Raw genomic sequence first — 12,846 nt, forward strand, 5'->3', positions numbered from 1 at the left:
GGCCTGTTTCTCTGTGTAAAAGCCGCCTGCTGTGACTGTTGCCTGTAGAAAATAACAGACACTGGCTATTATATTATCTGTTGACTTCCAGCTAAGCCTGTTTGAGGTCCAGGGGTTTCTGGCACATTCATATTGTATTTCTGAAACCACACGTTGCCTGGGGCAACAGAAGACTAAATTTACTTTGAATATGTACAGCACCTGCAGTTTTTTTTTTTTTTTTTTTTTTACAATTGGCTATGCATATTTCTCAGTACTCGGTTCACCTTCTTCAAAACTCTTCGCACAGTCAGCACACCAGGATTCAATTGGGGCTAAAATGTGGATCACTTGTCATTGCTTTTAAAGTGCATACAATGAACACATCTTTCAAAACTCACTGCCTGTTTTCTCACACAGACGGACCACAAGCTGCATGTCTGTGACTCCTGTCAAAGCTATAGTAACATTACTTTTGCCTACAAACCCATTGCTTTTTTAATCCTAAAGTTAGTTGTTTTCACGTTCCACAGGTTGTAATATATTGTGAGTAATACTTTCCATTCGCTTTTAATATAGTCTTTTTGAGCATTTTGATGATCAGCTGAGTGTCTTAGATAACCATTAGCAATGTTAGCTAGCTAGCATCATCACCATCACCTTCATTTAAGGTCAATGGAAACAAAATGAAGGCCACCAAAAATTTCTGGGCTCGTCTTTCCACTTTTTCAACAGTCACCAACTCTGGTTTGGTTGAGATAAAGCCTTAATTCCCTGTGTTAGATGTGAAAATATCACCAGGAAAAGAGTAAGAGTGAAGTCAGACATGATAGAGAAAGAGAGAAACTGTCAAGAGCCAAGATATTTTCACATCTACCTCTTTGAATTAAGTCCAAACCATCTTGTTTTTGCATTCCTAGATTATTTCCCTCATGGAGTTAAACAGTTTATAACGACCAGCAGCATGATCAGTTGTCCCTATCTATCTATCTATCTATCTATCTATCTATCTATCTATCTATCTATCTATCTATCTATCTATCTATCTATCTATCTATCTATCTGCTTTTACTTGCCTTCCCATCTCTCTCTGTTGTACAGATTAGCTCCATCCATCCTACATTCAGGTGAATGAAGTGTCATTGGACAGAGAGGGAGGTAATAGGTGGGATGTGACCCTGCAACCCTCTCCACAACAGATGGAACCAATCTCACCAATCCAAGACAGACCATCTATTCATACCTACCTACCAGTGTGTGTGTATCTGTGTGTGTGTGTGTAGTGATAGCACCCATCCATTCATTCACACTGCTGCTCCTGATGCAACTCAATACCTTACTGTGCTTACGTGTGTGTGTGTGTGTGTGTATCTTTGAACCTGTGTCTCAGACCTGATATTTTATCACCAGCTCAGCTCCAAAAGCCAATTTACTGTCTGAGGGCTGTTGTATGAATTTCAACTGCCGACTGGGAAAATAATCTTGGATGACTTTGAATGAACTTGTAAATGTTCGGTTTCTCCTGGGAGGATACAATGCTGATTTTGAGACCATTATATTTCACGTAAATCCATATAGTGATACATAAACAGAAGTATCACAACACATGCTTTTTTATATTGCAAAAATAAAAACATTTTTGCAAAATGACAATAAAAAGCACCACCATGCTCGAAATCCTCCTCCCTGTAGCTGCAGAGAATGTTTATATTGATAGTGAGCAGCTTTATGAGCTACAGTGTCTCCAATAACTACTCCTCCTTCTCATGCACACACATTTACTTCATGTCTCCTAGCCATATTCATACATCGGATGCACTGCAGTGAGAGTAAAGTGGTAATTGCATTGACTTTAGAAGTAAAACAACAGTTACAGGCTTAGTCTGTGTATGGGTGTGTATGTGTGTGTGAAAGCTTTTCATCCATCCAAATCACTGTGCGTAAGAGCTCTGGTCCATTCTGTCTTATACTCTGCTTGCCCTTGGAGAACAATGCAGCCCCTATTGACTCCAGCAGATATAAACTGGCCTCCCTTTAACTACCATTTACCTTTTAAGTATGTGTGTGCCTGTGAGCATATGTTGTGTTTGTGTATGTGTTTTCTTGCGTAGGAGAAAGAGTGAAAGAAAGAATACGTATATGGAGAGACAGAACGACCCTGAGCGCGCGCGCACACACACACACACACACACACACACACACACACACACATTCAGATGCACAGTTAGTGTTTTGGGAGAGTGTGATGGTAAATGAAGCGTGAAATGAAGAGTCAGAGATGTTAGAACATTCCTTCCCCAGGGAATCTCTACAGCGGACTGACACAGACCAGGCCAAGATAGATCAGGACGGCCAAAACCAAACCTTCGATCTCCCTGCATCAGCATGCCCCCTGGTGGGCAGAGTAGGACGTGTCCCAACCGTATAACCCTTTTTGACTACACTATGTGGGTGAGCATGACATGAAATACCATGAAACTTGTTTGTTTTTTCAATTTATAATGTTTATTTTGATTCATTTGTAACAAAGATAATTAAATTGAACTGCATTTTCTTTTTCATTTCATTATTCGGTATTATTCAGTATGACATGTTCATGTTTAGTCTGACCCAACAGACGCAGAGCTCTGGGAATGAAAATGGGTGTTGGTTGCAGGAATTGACTGTTTTATCCTACTTACTGCATCTTTCATCTCTCTGACAACAGCCTACACCACATCTGGGACACCTCACGATGTCCTAACAAAAAGACAAGCATGTCCCCAGTAAGCAATTTTGCATTGCAAACATCTAATGAGTCTATATGTCTATGTCTATATGTAGACATGACATCTAGGCCAAAATATGGCTAAATTTGGGCTGTTAGTGAAAGTTTACTAGACATCTAACCAAAACCCAATTATACCCTAACCATAAATTAGGCTACTATTGAATGACTACATGTATCCCAGTGACATTTTGTATCAATTTCTTTATTTTACATTAAGAATGTTTCTTGTCGGCACCTCATTCCTGACATTGACATTGTGCTGCTTCTAGCAACCGCAGCTGCAGCCTTTATAGATGCGTCATCTAATCCATGCTTGTTACAATTTGTGGCAATTTTTTCTATCATTTTTTGTGACACAGGATGATGATGTTGGCAATCGTAATACCACTTGCAAAGCACTGATTGGCTCAGTTGTTTTTCAAACATGCTAACAGCCAATGGACACTTTCTGTTTGAATCAAGATGTGGGTAGTGATTCAGCGGTCTGAAACCAGGCAACAAAGAAATGGTAAAAAGAGCTAAACAAACATAATGTGGGTTGTGTTCATTTACTAGCTGTGGTCAGTGAACATAGAAATCTGTACTATAAAGTTCTAACATTAGTCTTTACCAACCAGCAACTACCATGGCAGAACTCATCCATCCATCCATCCATCCATCCATCCATCCATCCATCCATCCATCCATCCATCCAACATATTTATTCAGGTATTGAGTCCTGATCTTCTTAAACAAGTCAAGAAGGTGCCAATGAAGAGTCAATTCTAGTATTTTTTTAAAGTTTTGTTTTTATTCTAGTGCAGTGGTCTGTCATACTTTTTCTTGTTTTAACATAAAGACACTAATTTTTGCAAAATTATTGAGACAATTGGTTGGTTGAATGCAAAAAGTCTTTTTTTAAATAAGCAAAGTGGTTCAGATATCCTTCTCCCAACCCCAGTATAATAACAGTGGATAGTATAATATGTTTTGTTTACAATGCCACTTATAGGCTAAGGGAAATAGTTACCTTCTGCAAGTCCTTGTTGAGATGATGTGTCTCTCCTATAGGGAGTAACATGCCCAAACACAGACCACAGCCATATGAGTGACATAGTCCGACATTAAAAGTAAGTGTATTCTCCTTTAATGGCCATTGTTAACATTATTATCCCAGACTTGACTGCCGTAGCAGGTCATCTAATTCTATTGGAGACAGCTTCGGCCTTTTTCTCCTCCACCAGAGTCCATTACAATCGGGTCTTATCTGCTCTAATATGCTCTGCTGTTAATGAACAATCAGTCCCGTTAATGTCCTGCTAATTAATGGCCCATCAGCCTCTTCAGAGTGGTAATTAAGTGCCAGTTGAGGCGTCTAATTGGCATGGTTTCTGATTGGATCGAGTCACGCTCGACCCTCTGGGACACAGGAAGTGAATTATAGCGTTGTCATCGTTGTGGAGAGGACTTTTACAAAGACTGCTGACTTGCTTGTTTAAGAAATAGAATCATCTTGTTAACCTGAGTAGAAGTGAACTGAATGACAGTTTCACTTGAGTGACTGTCAGAGGGCAAACTGTCAAAACTGAATTAAAGAACAATCAATGATAGAGACCTGTTGTCTTCCTAAATAACAGTTTGAGAGCTGTCACAAAGCTGTTATGTAGTACAAAAAAAAATAAAAATAAAAAACATACCAGCCACTTTAGCATCGAACTGTTTGGCTCAGTTATGAGCCAGAAAGCTGATGCTATGCTAGCAAGATTCAAAGTCAATGACATTGCGTACGATTGACAAACAGTACATATAATTTCGCCTACATAACACAAAGTTCAGAGCTTTTGTGTTACAGTCATGATCCTGTAGCTTGTTAATGTGGTGTAATAAATTATAAACAGAGGCTTTGACTGCATCTCTTTTGCTATTACTCATTAAGTAGCCAGTGCATTATTTAAAATGGTGAACAGACAATTTCTAATGCTTAGTAGGTGTCCATTATCAGGAATTAATGGACGCCCTGCAACCAACCAGAATTTAGTTTGAGTTTTGTTTCTGGACACCCAGTGAAGTCCAGTATTCACTGTCCTTTCAGTGGTATTTTTGCTTTCCATCAAGTTCTGGCAGAAATATTTGCCACTTTAATTGCTAAATTCACTGTGTCCACTGTATAGATCACTTCCTCATAATATGCACCTGTTTAACAATACATGCCAAAAATCTGTCTGTTGCAGTATGGCTGAGGGGGTGTTATGCTAACGCTCATTCAGTGCTTTTGGCTACTGCAACTTCTCTAGCTGCCTGTTTTTACAGGAAACGCATAAATATGTGGAAGAAAATAGCACTCTGATTTCCATTTCATGTGGACTTTAACTAGCTTGTTGCCTACTTTGTTGCATACAATCAGAGTTATCAGAGCTTTTTCACTGAAATCAGCTCTCTTATGAGCGCAGTCGGGGTGAACCAAAATTTATGAACTGTAAAACCAAAACAATCAACCAACCAATCAACCAATCAACAAGACACTTGGTAGAGCTGAGGGGAACTGCAGAGCCAAGTGATAATTCTCTGTGTGATGCCTTTTACATTACATGCAAACATTTTATCCATTGTTAATAAATAGCAGGTTTAAGAAAAGCAAAAATAATTGCACAATTTCGAATGGTATCCCTTAATGAAGTACAGGGGAGATATAGGCCTAGCTTGTGGCCAACACAGCTTCAGTCCAAACAAGGCTACCAAACGAGCTTCACACATGGCTGATGGTGAGCTCCTTCACTAATTAGTTATACTGAGGGGAAAAAACACAATGGAAAAGATTTCAAGGCAAACACAGTTTCAAAACCAGCTAGAGTTATGAGATAGATTCACATATGGCTGAATGCTGGCTGCAAGCTGCTCGGTTAATTAGTTTTACTGTTAAAAAGAACAGAAATAGCCAAAGGTTTAGGGCAAAGTTTAAGGCAAAGAGCAGACTAATACAAGCTAACAGTGTGAGGTGACAGTTTTCACTCACATATGGCTGACTGGTTGCTTCAAGCTGTTGGATAATGAGAGAGAAAAAGGTAAAGAGGAGGGGAGGGAGGGGTGGTGAGGAAAAGCAGGTTGGGAGTAAAGGGGAAGGAGGTAGGGAGGGGGAGAGAAAGAAAGGAGATGAGAGGAAGAGGAGACGGGGGGAGAAAGGGGGTAAAGTGTTTTTTATAATGAGGGGACAGAACAGACAAACACCTGAGTAGAGACAGAGAGAGAGAAGGTTGGAGGCAAATAAAGACTCCATTTGGCAGCTACTGTACAGACACACACACACACACACACGCACACACACACACACACACACACACACACACACACACACACACACACACACACACACAGATGCACAGAGTATACTGGTTGCTCGGAGCAGCTTGGGATAATAAGAAACACAATAAGGTGGTTTTTATAATGAGAAACAACAGCTGAACCACCGATGGCAGAGAGGAGAGTGAGTGAAGAGGGTTGCAGGCGATGGACAGCTCCACTTACTGTACAAAACAAGCTTCTGCACGGAAATAGAAAGTTGTTATATGACACCTATACTTACTGAAAAAAAAGTATGGAGGCTGAGATGTTTAATGTGTCCCTGACTAAAAGCCTGGCCCGATGTATGATGGGTATTATGACTGAGAATTTACTAATGACAAACCATCGTGCCAGGTGGCAACGCTAACAAGCTGTAGATACATTGTGAGACAATGGGAATTAGTTACGCGTTCGTCATTCGCTGTGAGCCCTGGCAGGAAGTCCTGTCTACTGTAACCATCAACTTAAAAAAAAGATGGACGTCATGGTTCCACTTCCTCCCACTGGATAAAACTGAAGTCAAAATATTCCAGATATGAGCGCTGCCATTTCGTGCTGGTGATGTCACTTGGAGCCAGGGTCTATGCAGTGAGCCGCACTTACGAGTTCTCACCCACACAGGCAGCTGACTCAGTGGCGAGCAGAGCACAGCTGTCAATCATGGCATGAAACCTCCTTTTTGTAGCATCAAAGTCCTAATTAAAACCAAACTGACAATTGAACAAACATCAGTGTAGTAAGAAATACCTAAAATGATAGAAACCATCTTTAGGAATTATTATTTTACACATTCTTTGATGTTTTACTTTGGCCCATGTCCTACCTATTAACAGACAGTATTTATGACCTATTCTATTCCTATTCTAACATCATTTAAATTTCTCTCACACTGTGACATAGGACCAACGTTTTGGAACCACGACCAAAGACATCACCACGTTTCTTTGACATCGGTCATCTTTAGTCTGGGACAGGCCAAAATCACACAGTGCATATGTGCTTTTATACTGGAGAAAAAACACCTGCTAATATCTGGCTTTCGTCTTCAGTGGGAAATGTAATAAACGAGAAGAAAAACTAATAAATGTTATATATTTTATAGCCTGACTTTCTGGTTCAATGAAGACTTTAAGGGCAATAAAAGATAAAGTAATGTGTTGTCCTTGGCTTTATTCAAGGTACTGAAACCGATAATCATGCAGGGAGGCAAAATTGACAGAAAATCTAGCAAAACATCAGCTGACTTTTTAATTCTGAAAAACCTAATTTTCAAACATTTGTTTGCATGTTTTTAATTGAATAGTGACAGCTGAGTTACAGAAATTAGACATGAGGAGAAAGAGAGGAGTAAGACATGAAACAAAGGTCTCTGTATAGAGTCAGACCACAGGCTTTGCAGTTATGTGGCCACGAGGCCACCAGGATGCCTGGTGTCTATTTCCATTATCTGGCCTTTGTTTTTTGAAAGCATTGATTTGTAGAGATATAGAGAAATGTGGTCAGGAGATTAATGTCAATTCAAAAGTTGAAAATATTACAAGAAATGTGTCTACATCTTTTATTGTTGAAATTTTTTGCTAAATATACATTAAAAAGTACAGTAAGATAGAAAAACACTACATGCAAGGAAATAGTAGCCTTGAGTCAACAGACTTTTTTCTCAGAAGCCGAAGTTTTGACTTATAACAGGAAAAGAACTGGTGTTTTTTTGTAAAATTAGAAAGAAAACTGTAGAAAAGGTCTTCATCAGATTACTCAAATAGTTTGTAATGAACCTCCATCAAAATCATTTCAATAGTATTAAATATACAAACTAATCGTGTAGTTGACATTGCAGCAGGGACACAGAGCCCAGATAGATTACTTGTCTAAATAGCAAGATGAAGACAGATACATTACTGCAAATGTGTGAGTGGTACAGGCAGAATGGTACAGATATCATGAGACAAGGAGAAAGACATTTAAACAAGGTACACTCATTCACCAGTTAAGAGGCTTGTTTTTCTTTTTATGTCCATGCATGTGAGCATGTGAATACTGACGTGTGTGTGTGTGTGTGTGTGTGTGTGTGTGTGTGTGTGTGTGTGATCAGAGAGCTCTACAGCCTTCTTCTTTTTTTTTTCCTGGATAAGCACTTTGTTGTCCTTGGGAGACTGCTGGTGCTTGGCTTCTCGTGCACAGTCGCCAGGCGCTGTTCCACTGAGCCGTGCACGTGAGGTGACCTTCCTTTGCCTCTGGCTCAGTCACGCCTCTGTGCACCACACACACACACACACACACACACACACACATTCACACACACACAAATACACACACATACCTTTGGGGCCTCGGGATAACACACTCTGTCCCCTGCGATGTTTCAAACTGACATACATCCTGTGTTGTTCACTTTAATGGTCCAATAGATACACAAACTACCACACACACACACACACACGCACACACACATGAACACATACAAAACCAACGCACATTAGCCAACACACATACCAAGTAACATAGAGCATCCATTTCCATCTCCGGGGGCTTTGGCTGGTGCTGGTCACACAGGTGTCCAAGAAAAGACCACCACCTTCTACTGGCAAATACACACACTCACATAGATTTTTCATGCCCTGCACACACACACACACACACACACACACACACACACACACACACACACACACACACCTTAATACAAACGTGTAACCAGACATATTTGTAGAGAAACAGGATTTAGAAAATTTACCGTAGAGCAATGATCAATAAAACAACATAATTTCTTAGAATAATCTAAGAATGTGCACAATTTTCTGCCATTTGTATTAAGTAATGCAATCTGTTAAGTACATTAAAAGAATTGTGAAAAGTTAGCGGTCATTTGCTGGATGACTGAAAAGTGGAACGGCCACATAATGTTACATATTTGTCAAATGATACTTAGTACTGTACAAACTGTGTGTAGTTTAAGTAATATACTGTATACTGTTGTAAACTGATTTAAGACTTGACTTGATTTGACTGCTGTGAGACTTTACTCCCTAAAGACTGGACTGGAGGTCAAGCTCCAAGCATAAGCAGTAACACAAGTCAAGTTGAAAAACAAGTGAGACAGTGACAGACAGGCTTTGTGAGAGCACACATTTTAAATGTTAAATGAACGTGCCTATACACTGAACAAAGTTGATCTCAGCTGTGTAAAACTGTGGCTCCAAAAGTTTCACCACACGGTAAACAAAGTCACATTAGGTTGTTGGTTCTAATCGCAGGCTTTCTTGAAATACATTTGTATGGAAAGCTACCAAACTGACGTATTACTACACATACTATTTGTATATTATGTTTTTAAGTGCAGCAAAATCTATCAAAAATCCTGTTTCATGCGCTGTGATGCTGCAGCTGAGAATTAACATAGCAATGTTAAGGTCGTAAACAGGGCTAATTGTTAATTATTATTATTGCTAGAAATAAACCAATTAACCCACACAAAAATACAGAACTATGTGGAAGAACAGTCCATCAAATACAAATGACAAAATGCAGACCAACTGTATTTCAAATGCATATTTTAAAGACCTCATAAACACTACCAGTGTTACAGATGTTGCAGTGCAGCTCTGTTATAACACTTTTATGACAGCAGTGATAAAAGTGTTGCCGGGTGTGACAGTTGTTCTTTTAGCCCAGATGTTGACCTCGCTGTAGAGCCTCAGAGCTTCTGTGAACGCGGGCAGAAAATCACCCCGGGTGTTACCATGGTTATCAGGTCTGCACTGACAGATGCTCATTAGAACAAACAAGCACACATGCACACGCACATACACAAACGCCAATAACTTGATGGCTTCTCCTCACCCATTTAGTTCAGACTACTTTACTTCTGTCTTTGAGCGTCAGACCTCCACAAGCTGCTCAGTGGAGGATGAACATCACTTGTGCCACTCTGAGCACACATTTAGATTTTAAACCACTGAGACCCTGATTCATGATGGATTTACACGTCCTGCAAAACCTAGAAAATGACAAAATGAGAACGCCATGATGTCCGTTAACAATGGACAGTGTGTGAGGAATATGCTGAAGCTGATTTGTGAATCTGTTTTGATGTGTTTGATGTTTGGTTCTGCTAAACTGTTTTGTGTTACTTATTACTGTAAATTTTCTAGAGCTGTAGTCAACCACAGAAAATCCCGCCTTGCTGTATAAACATCCATAAAGGGAAAAAGTGAAAAAACAAACAAACAAACAAACAAACAAACAAAACAGCAGTCACTGACATCCAACCTACTACTTTTGTTGTTTAGTTGGCTTCAAATAAGACGTATCGTTCACAGTTTCTCTCATTGGTCTTTCAATATTACAACTATAGACTAACATCAACCAAGTGGGTGGGAATAGCTACATTAGCACCACGCTAACCCCAACATCGACAGTATAACCTACACAATAATCGCTAAAATGACACTGAACATGGCAAAACTAACAGCTTTTGAGTTTTGAAGTTAGGTCACAACAGCTGGTATTCATCCATCACTGGGCTGGAAACATTACTGCCAGGCGCTTGTTAAGAAAGCAGTCAAGCCGACTAAAATCCACACACATGTGGTCAACAAAAATAACTAAAAACAAACAAACAAACAAACAAAAAAACATTTTATCCACTCAGCTCTTCATCCTCTCCTGTCCTCTGAGGATGAGTGTGAATGTAACGATTTATACTGGTACCTTGACAAGGTGTCTATTAGTTTGGAGCCAAGTAACTCGGCTCTGCATATGTGCTGCCCTTGACAATAGTGGATTAAGAAGCACTCTCCTTATTAAAGGAACAGTTCATCCAAAATCAAAAATACATATTTTCCTCTTGCCCGTTGTGGGACACCAAGTGTCCATCATTGATAATTTGGTGGGACGAGAGCATAACAACCAATAAATTGACCAAACAATCACAAGGTGTCAGCCCTAACATTTACAGTCATAATCAGGGTGGGAGTTGGGGAAAACCACCTCTTTGACTCACGCTCACACTTGACAGCTCTGCCTCCCAGAAGAATGATTAAAATCTGACACATATTGTCTGTTTCCTGCATAGGTAATTCAGTCTTTCATACCTTTGATTCACACGTGTCACCAACACACCTCGTATTGAAACTGCTGGCTGTGACTGCGATGAAACTGTGATTTGAATATGCCCCTGAGACATATTTGTGTTTAAATTCATATCCTCTCTTTTTTTTTTGGAAACAAGTGATATGTTTTGTTAATATTGATGCTGAAATGTCCCAGTTTCTCCGCTGAGATGATAAAAGTTTAATCTTCTCTTCTCCTGTCTTCTCTTCTCTAACTGGCCCTCCATCTCCTCTAAGTTAAAGACATACTATAAGCAGAGTGTTTGCAAGTATAAAATAGAAAGGTTGCACAGTTTTTTCCTAAACAACACAATTTTAGTGACTCGGCAGCAGTCTGCGTTACAAACCAGATGTTTTGTTTGTTCCTCAATGAGAATACAAACTATGTGGGAAACTATGTGAGAAGACAGGAAGATTATTCTCTACAGACGCTGATATATTTTTATTCATATATTCACTTCATCAATGTTTAATGTGATAGTGATTTTTGGCCATCATGCTATGACTGAATGTGACTTGAAATATTCTTTAGACGTTTGATCCGGTCTGTGCATCTTCACAATACACCTGAGTTTCATTATTCTGCATTTAAAAGCTACCAGCGGGTCATAAATGTACAACACATTAGCATACAGTAGTAGTTATGAGCGGGCAGACAGGTGTTAATGATCCTCTAAGGACTCAGATATTTATTCATGGATTCACTTCAGCCTAATTCTGTTCCTATATCTAAATGCACTGTGATGGCCCACCCAATTTTCATTCTGTTTTGATGTACCTTTACTGTATCTCAGGCTCAGTGCGCAGACAGACAGTGTCACATTAAATCTTTATCATCGTTTCACAACGGAGGCTTCTGTCTTTATTGTACAGATGTATTTATGCGGAGAAAAACATGAAAAACATGGCGTTTTTTTTGTTGAGACTGAGATATTGACAGATTCAGTTCATCACTGATCTATTGAATATAATAATGTTGTTCCATTGTTCCATTTAGATAATGTATGATTTGCTTATTTAAATGTATTTATCTTGTTTTCATGGTGCATTTATATCGTTTTTGTGAGTTATTTAACGTAAATGAAATGCATAACATAGATTGTATGAATAATAAAACGATGTATGAATAATAAAGTTAAGTGGACGCTGAAAGCAAAGAGAGACACTTTCTTGTGCTTTTCTTTTTAGACATTTCTGAATTTCAATCAGTCAAGTTCACTGAAAACTCGTTCTTATTTAAAGCAAAAGCCTGTGGGAGGATTTTAAACTGAGTGATTGTCTTCTTCAGGGATCCTCTCAAAACTGTGTTTTTATTTTTCTTCTGTTTTAATTAGAGGTTAATGGACTTTTAGCATACAGCAGATTCAGAGTATAGACACAATATTAAATTATCCTCTGTGGATTATCTACCGCAGATGTAATTAATTCCTCTTCTATAACTGCTGTCGTGCCCTGGTAAAAGACTGAAAACTCTACAAGAAAGCATAATAATACAAAATGAATAAGGGGTATAATTTACAATAAATTTCACATTCAGAAAAAGGATAACCAGAATTAAATGATTTACTGCAGTTTAACTTATATTCATCTATAAATTCCACTAAATAAAAACCAAAGAAAAAAATCACAGAGAGCAACAGAGATTTAGCACGTCTCAGTTTTTTTAAT

The 12,846-nt window shown here is 39.0% G+C and overlaps 1 long non-coding RNA gene across 1 annotated transcript in view; it reads right to left on the reverse strand.

The window, feature by feature from the left end:
• Positions 1–9,334: 9,334 nt before the first annotated feature.
• The window catches only part of LOC146321647 (uncharacterized), a 196,453-nt gene continuing 192,941 nt past the window's right edge, over positions 9,335–12,846 (reverse strand). Inside the window, exon 6 of the long non-coding RNA XR_014771407.1 lies at positions 9,335–9,770. This is a non-coding gene — a long non-coding RNA (uncharacterized LOC146321647). The remainder of the gene's footprint in view (positions 9,771–12,846) is intronic.

The sequence above is a fragment of the Lutjanus erythropterus genome, chromosome 9 (genome assembly GCF_056507025.1).
Source record: "Lutjanus erythropterus isolate fLutEry1 chromosome 9, fLutEry1.hap2, whole genome shotgun sequence".
Taxonomy (NCBI): Eukaryota; Metazoa; Chordata; class Actinopteri; order Lutjaniformes; family Lutjanidae; genus Lutjanus; species Lutjanus erythropterus.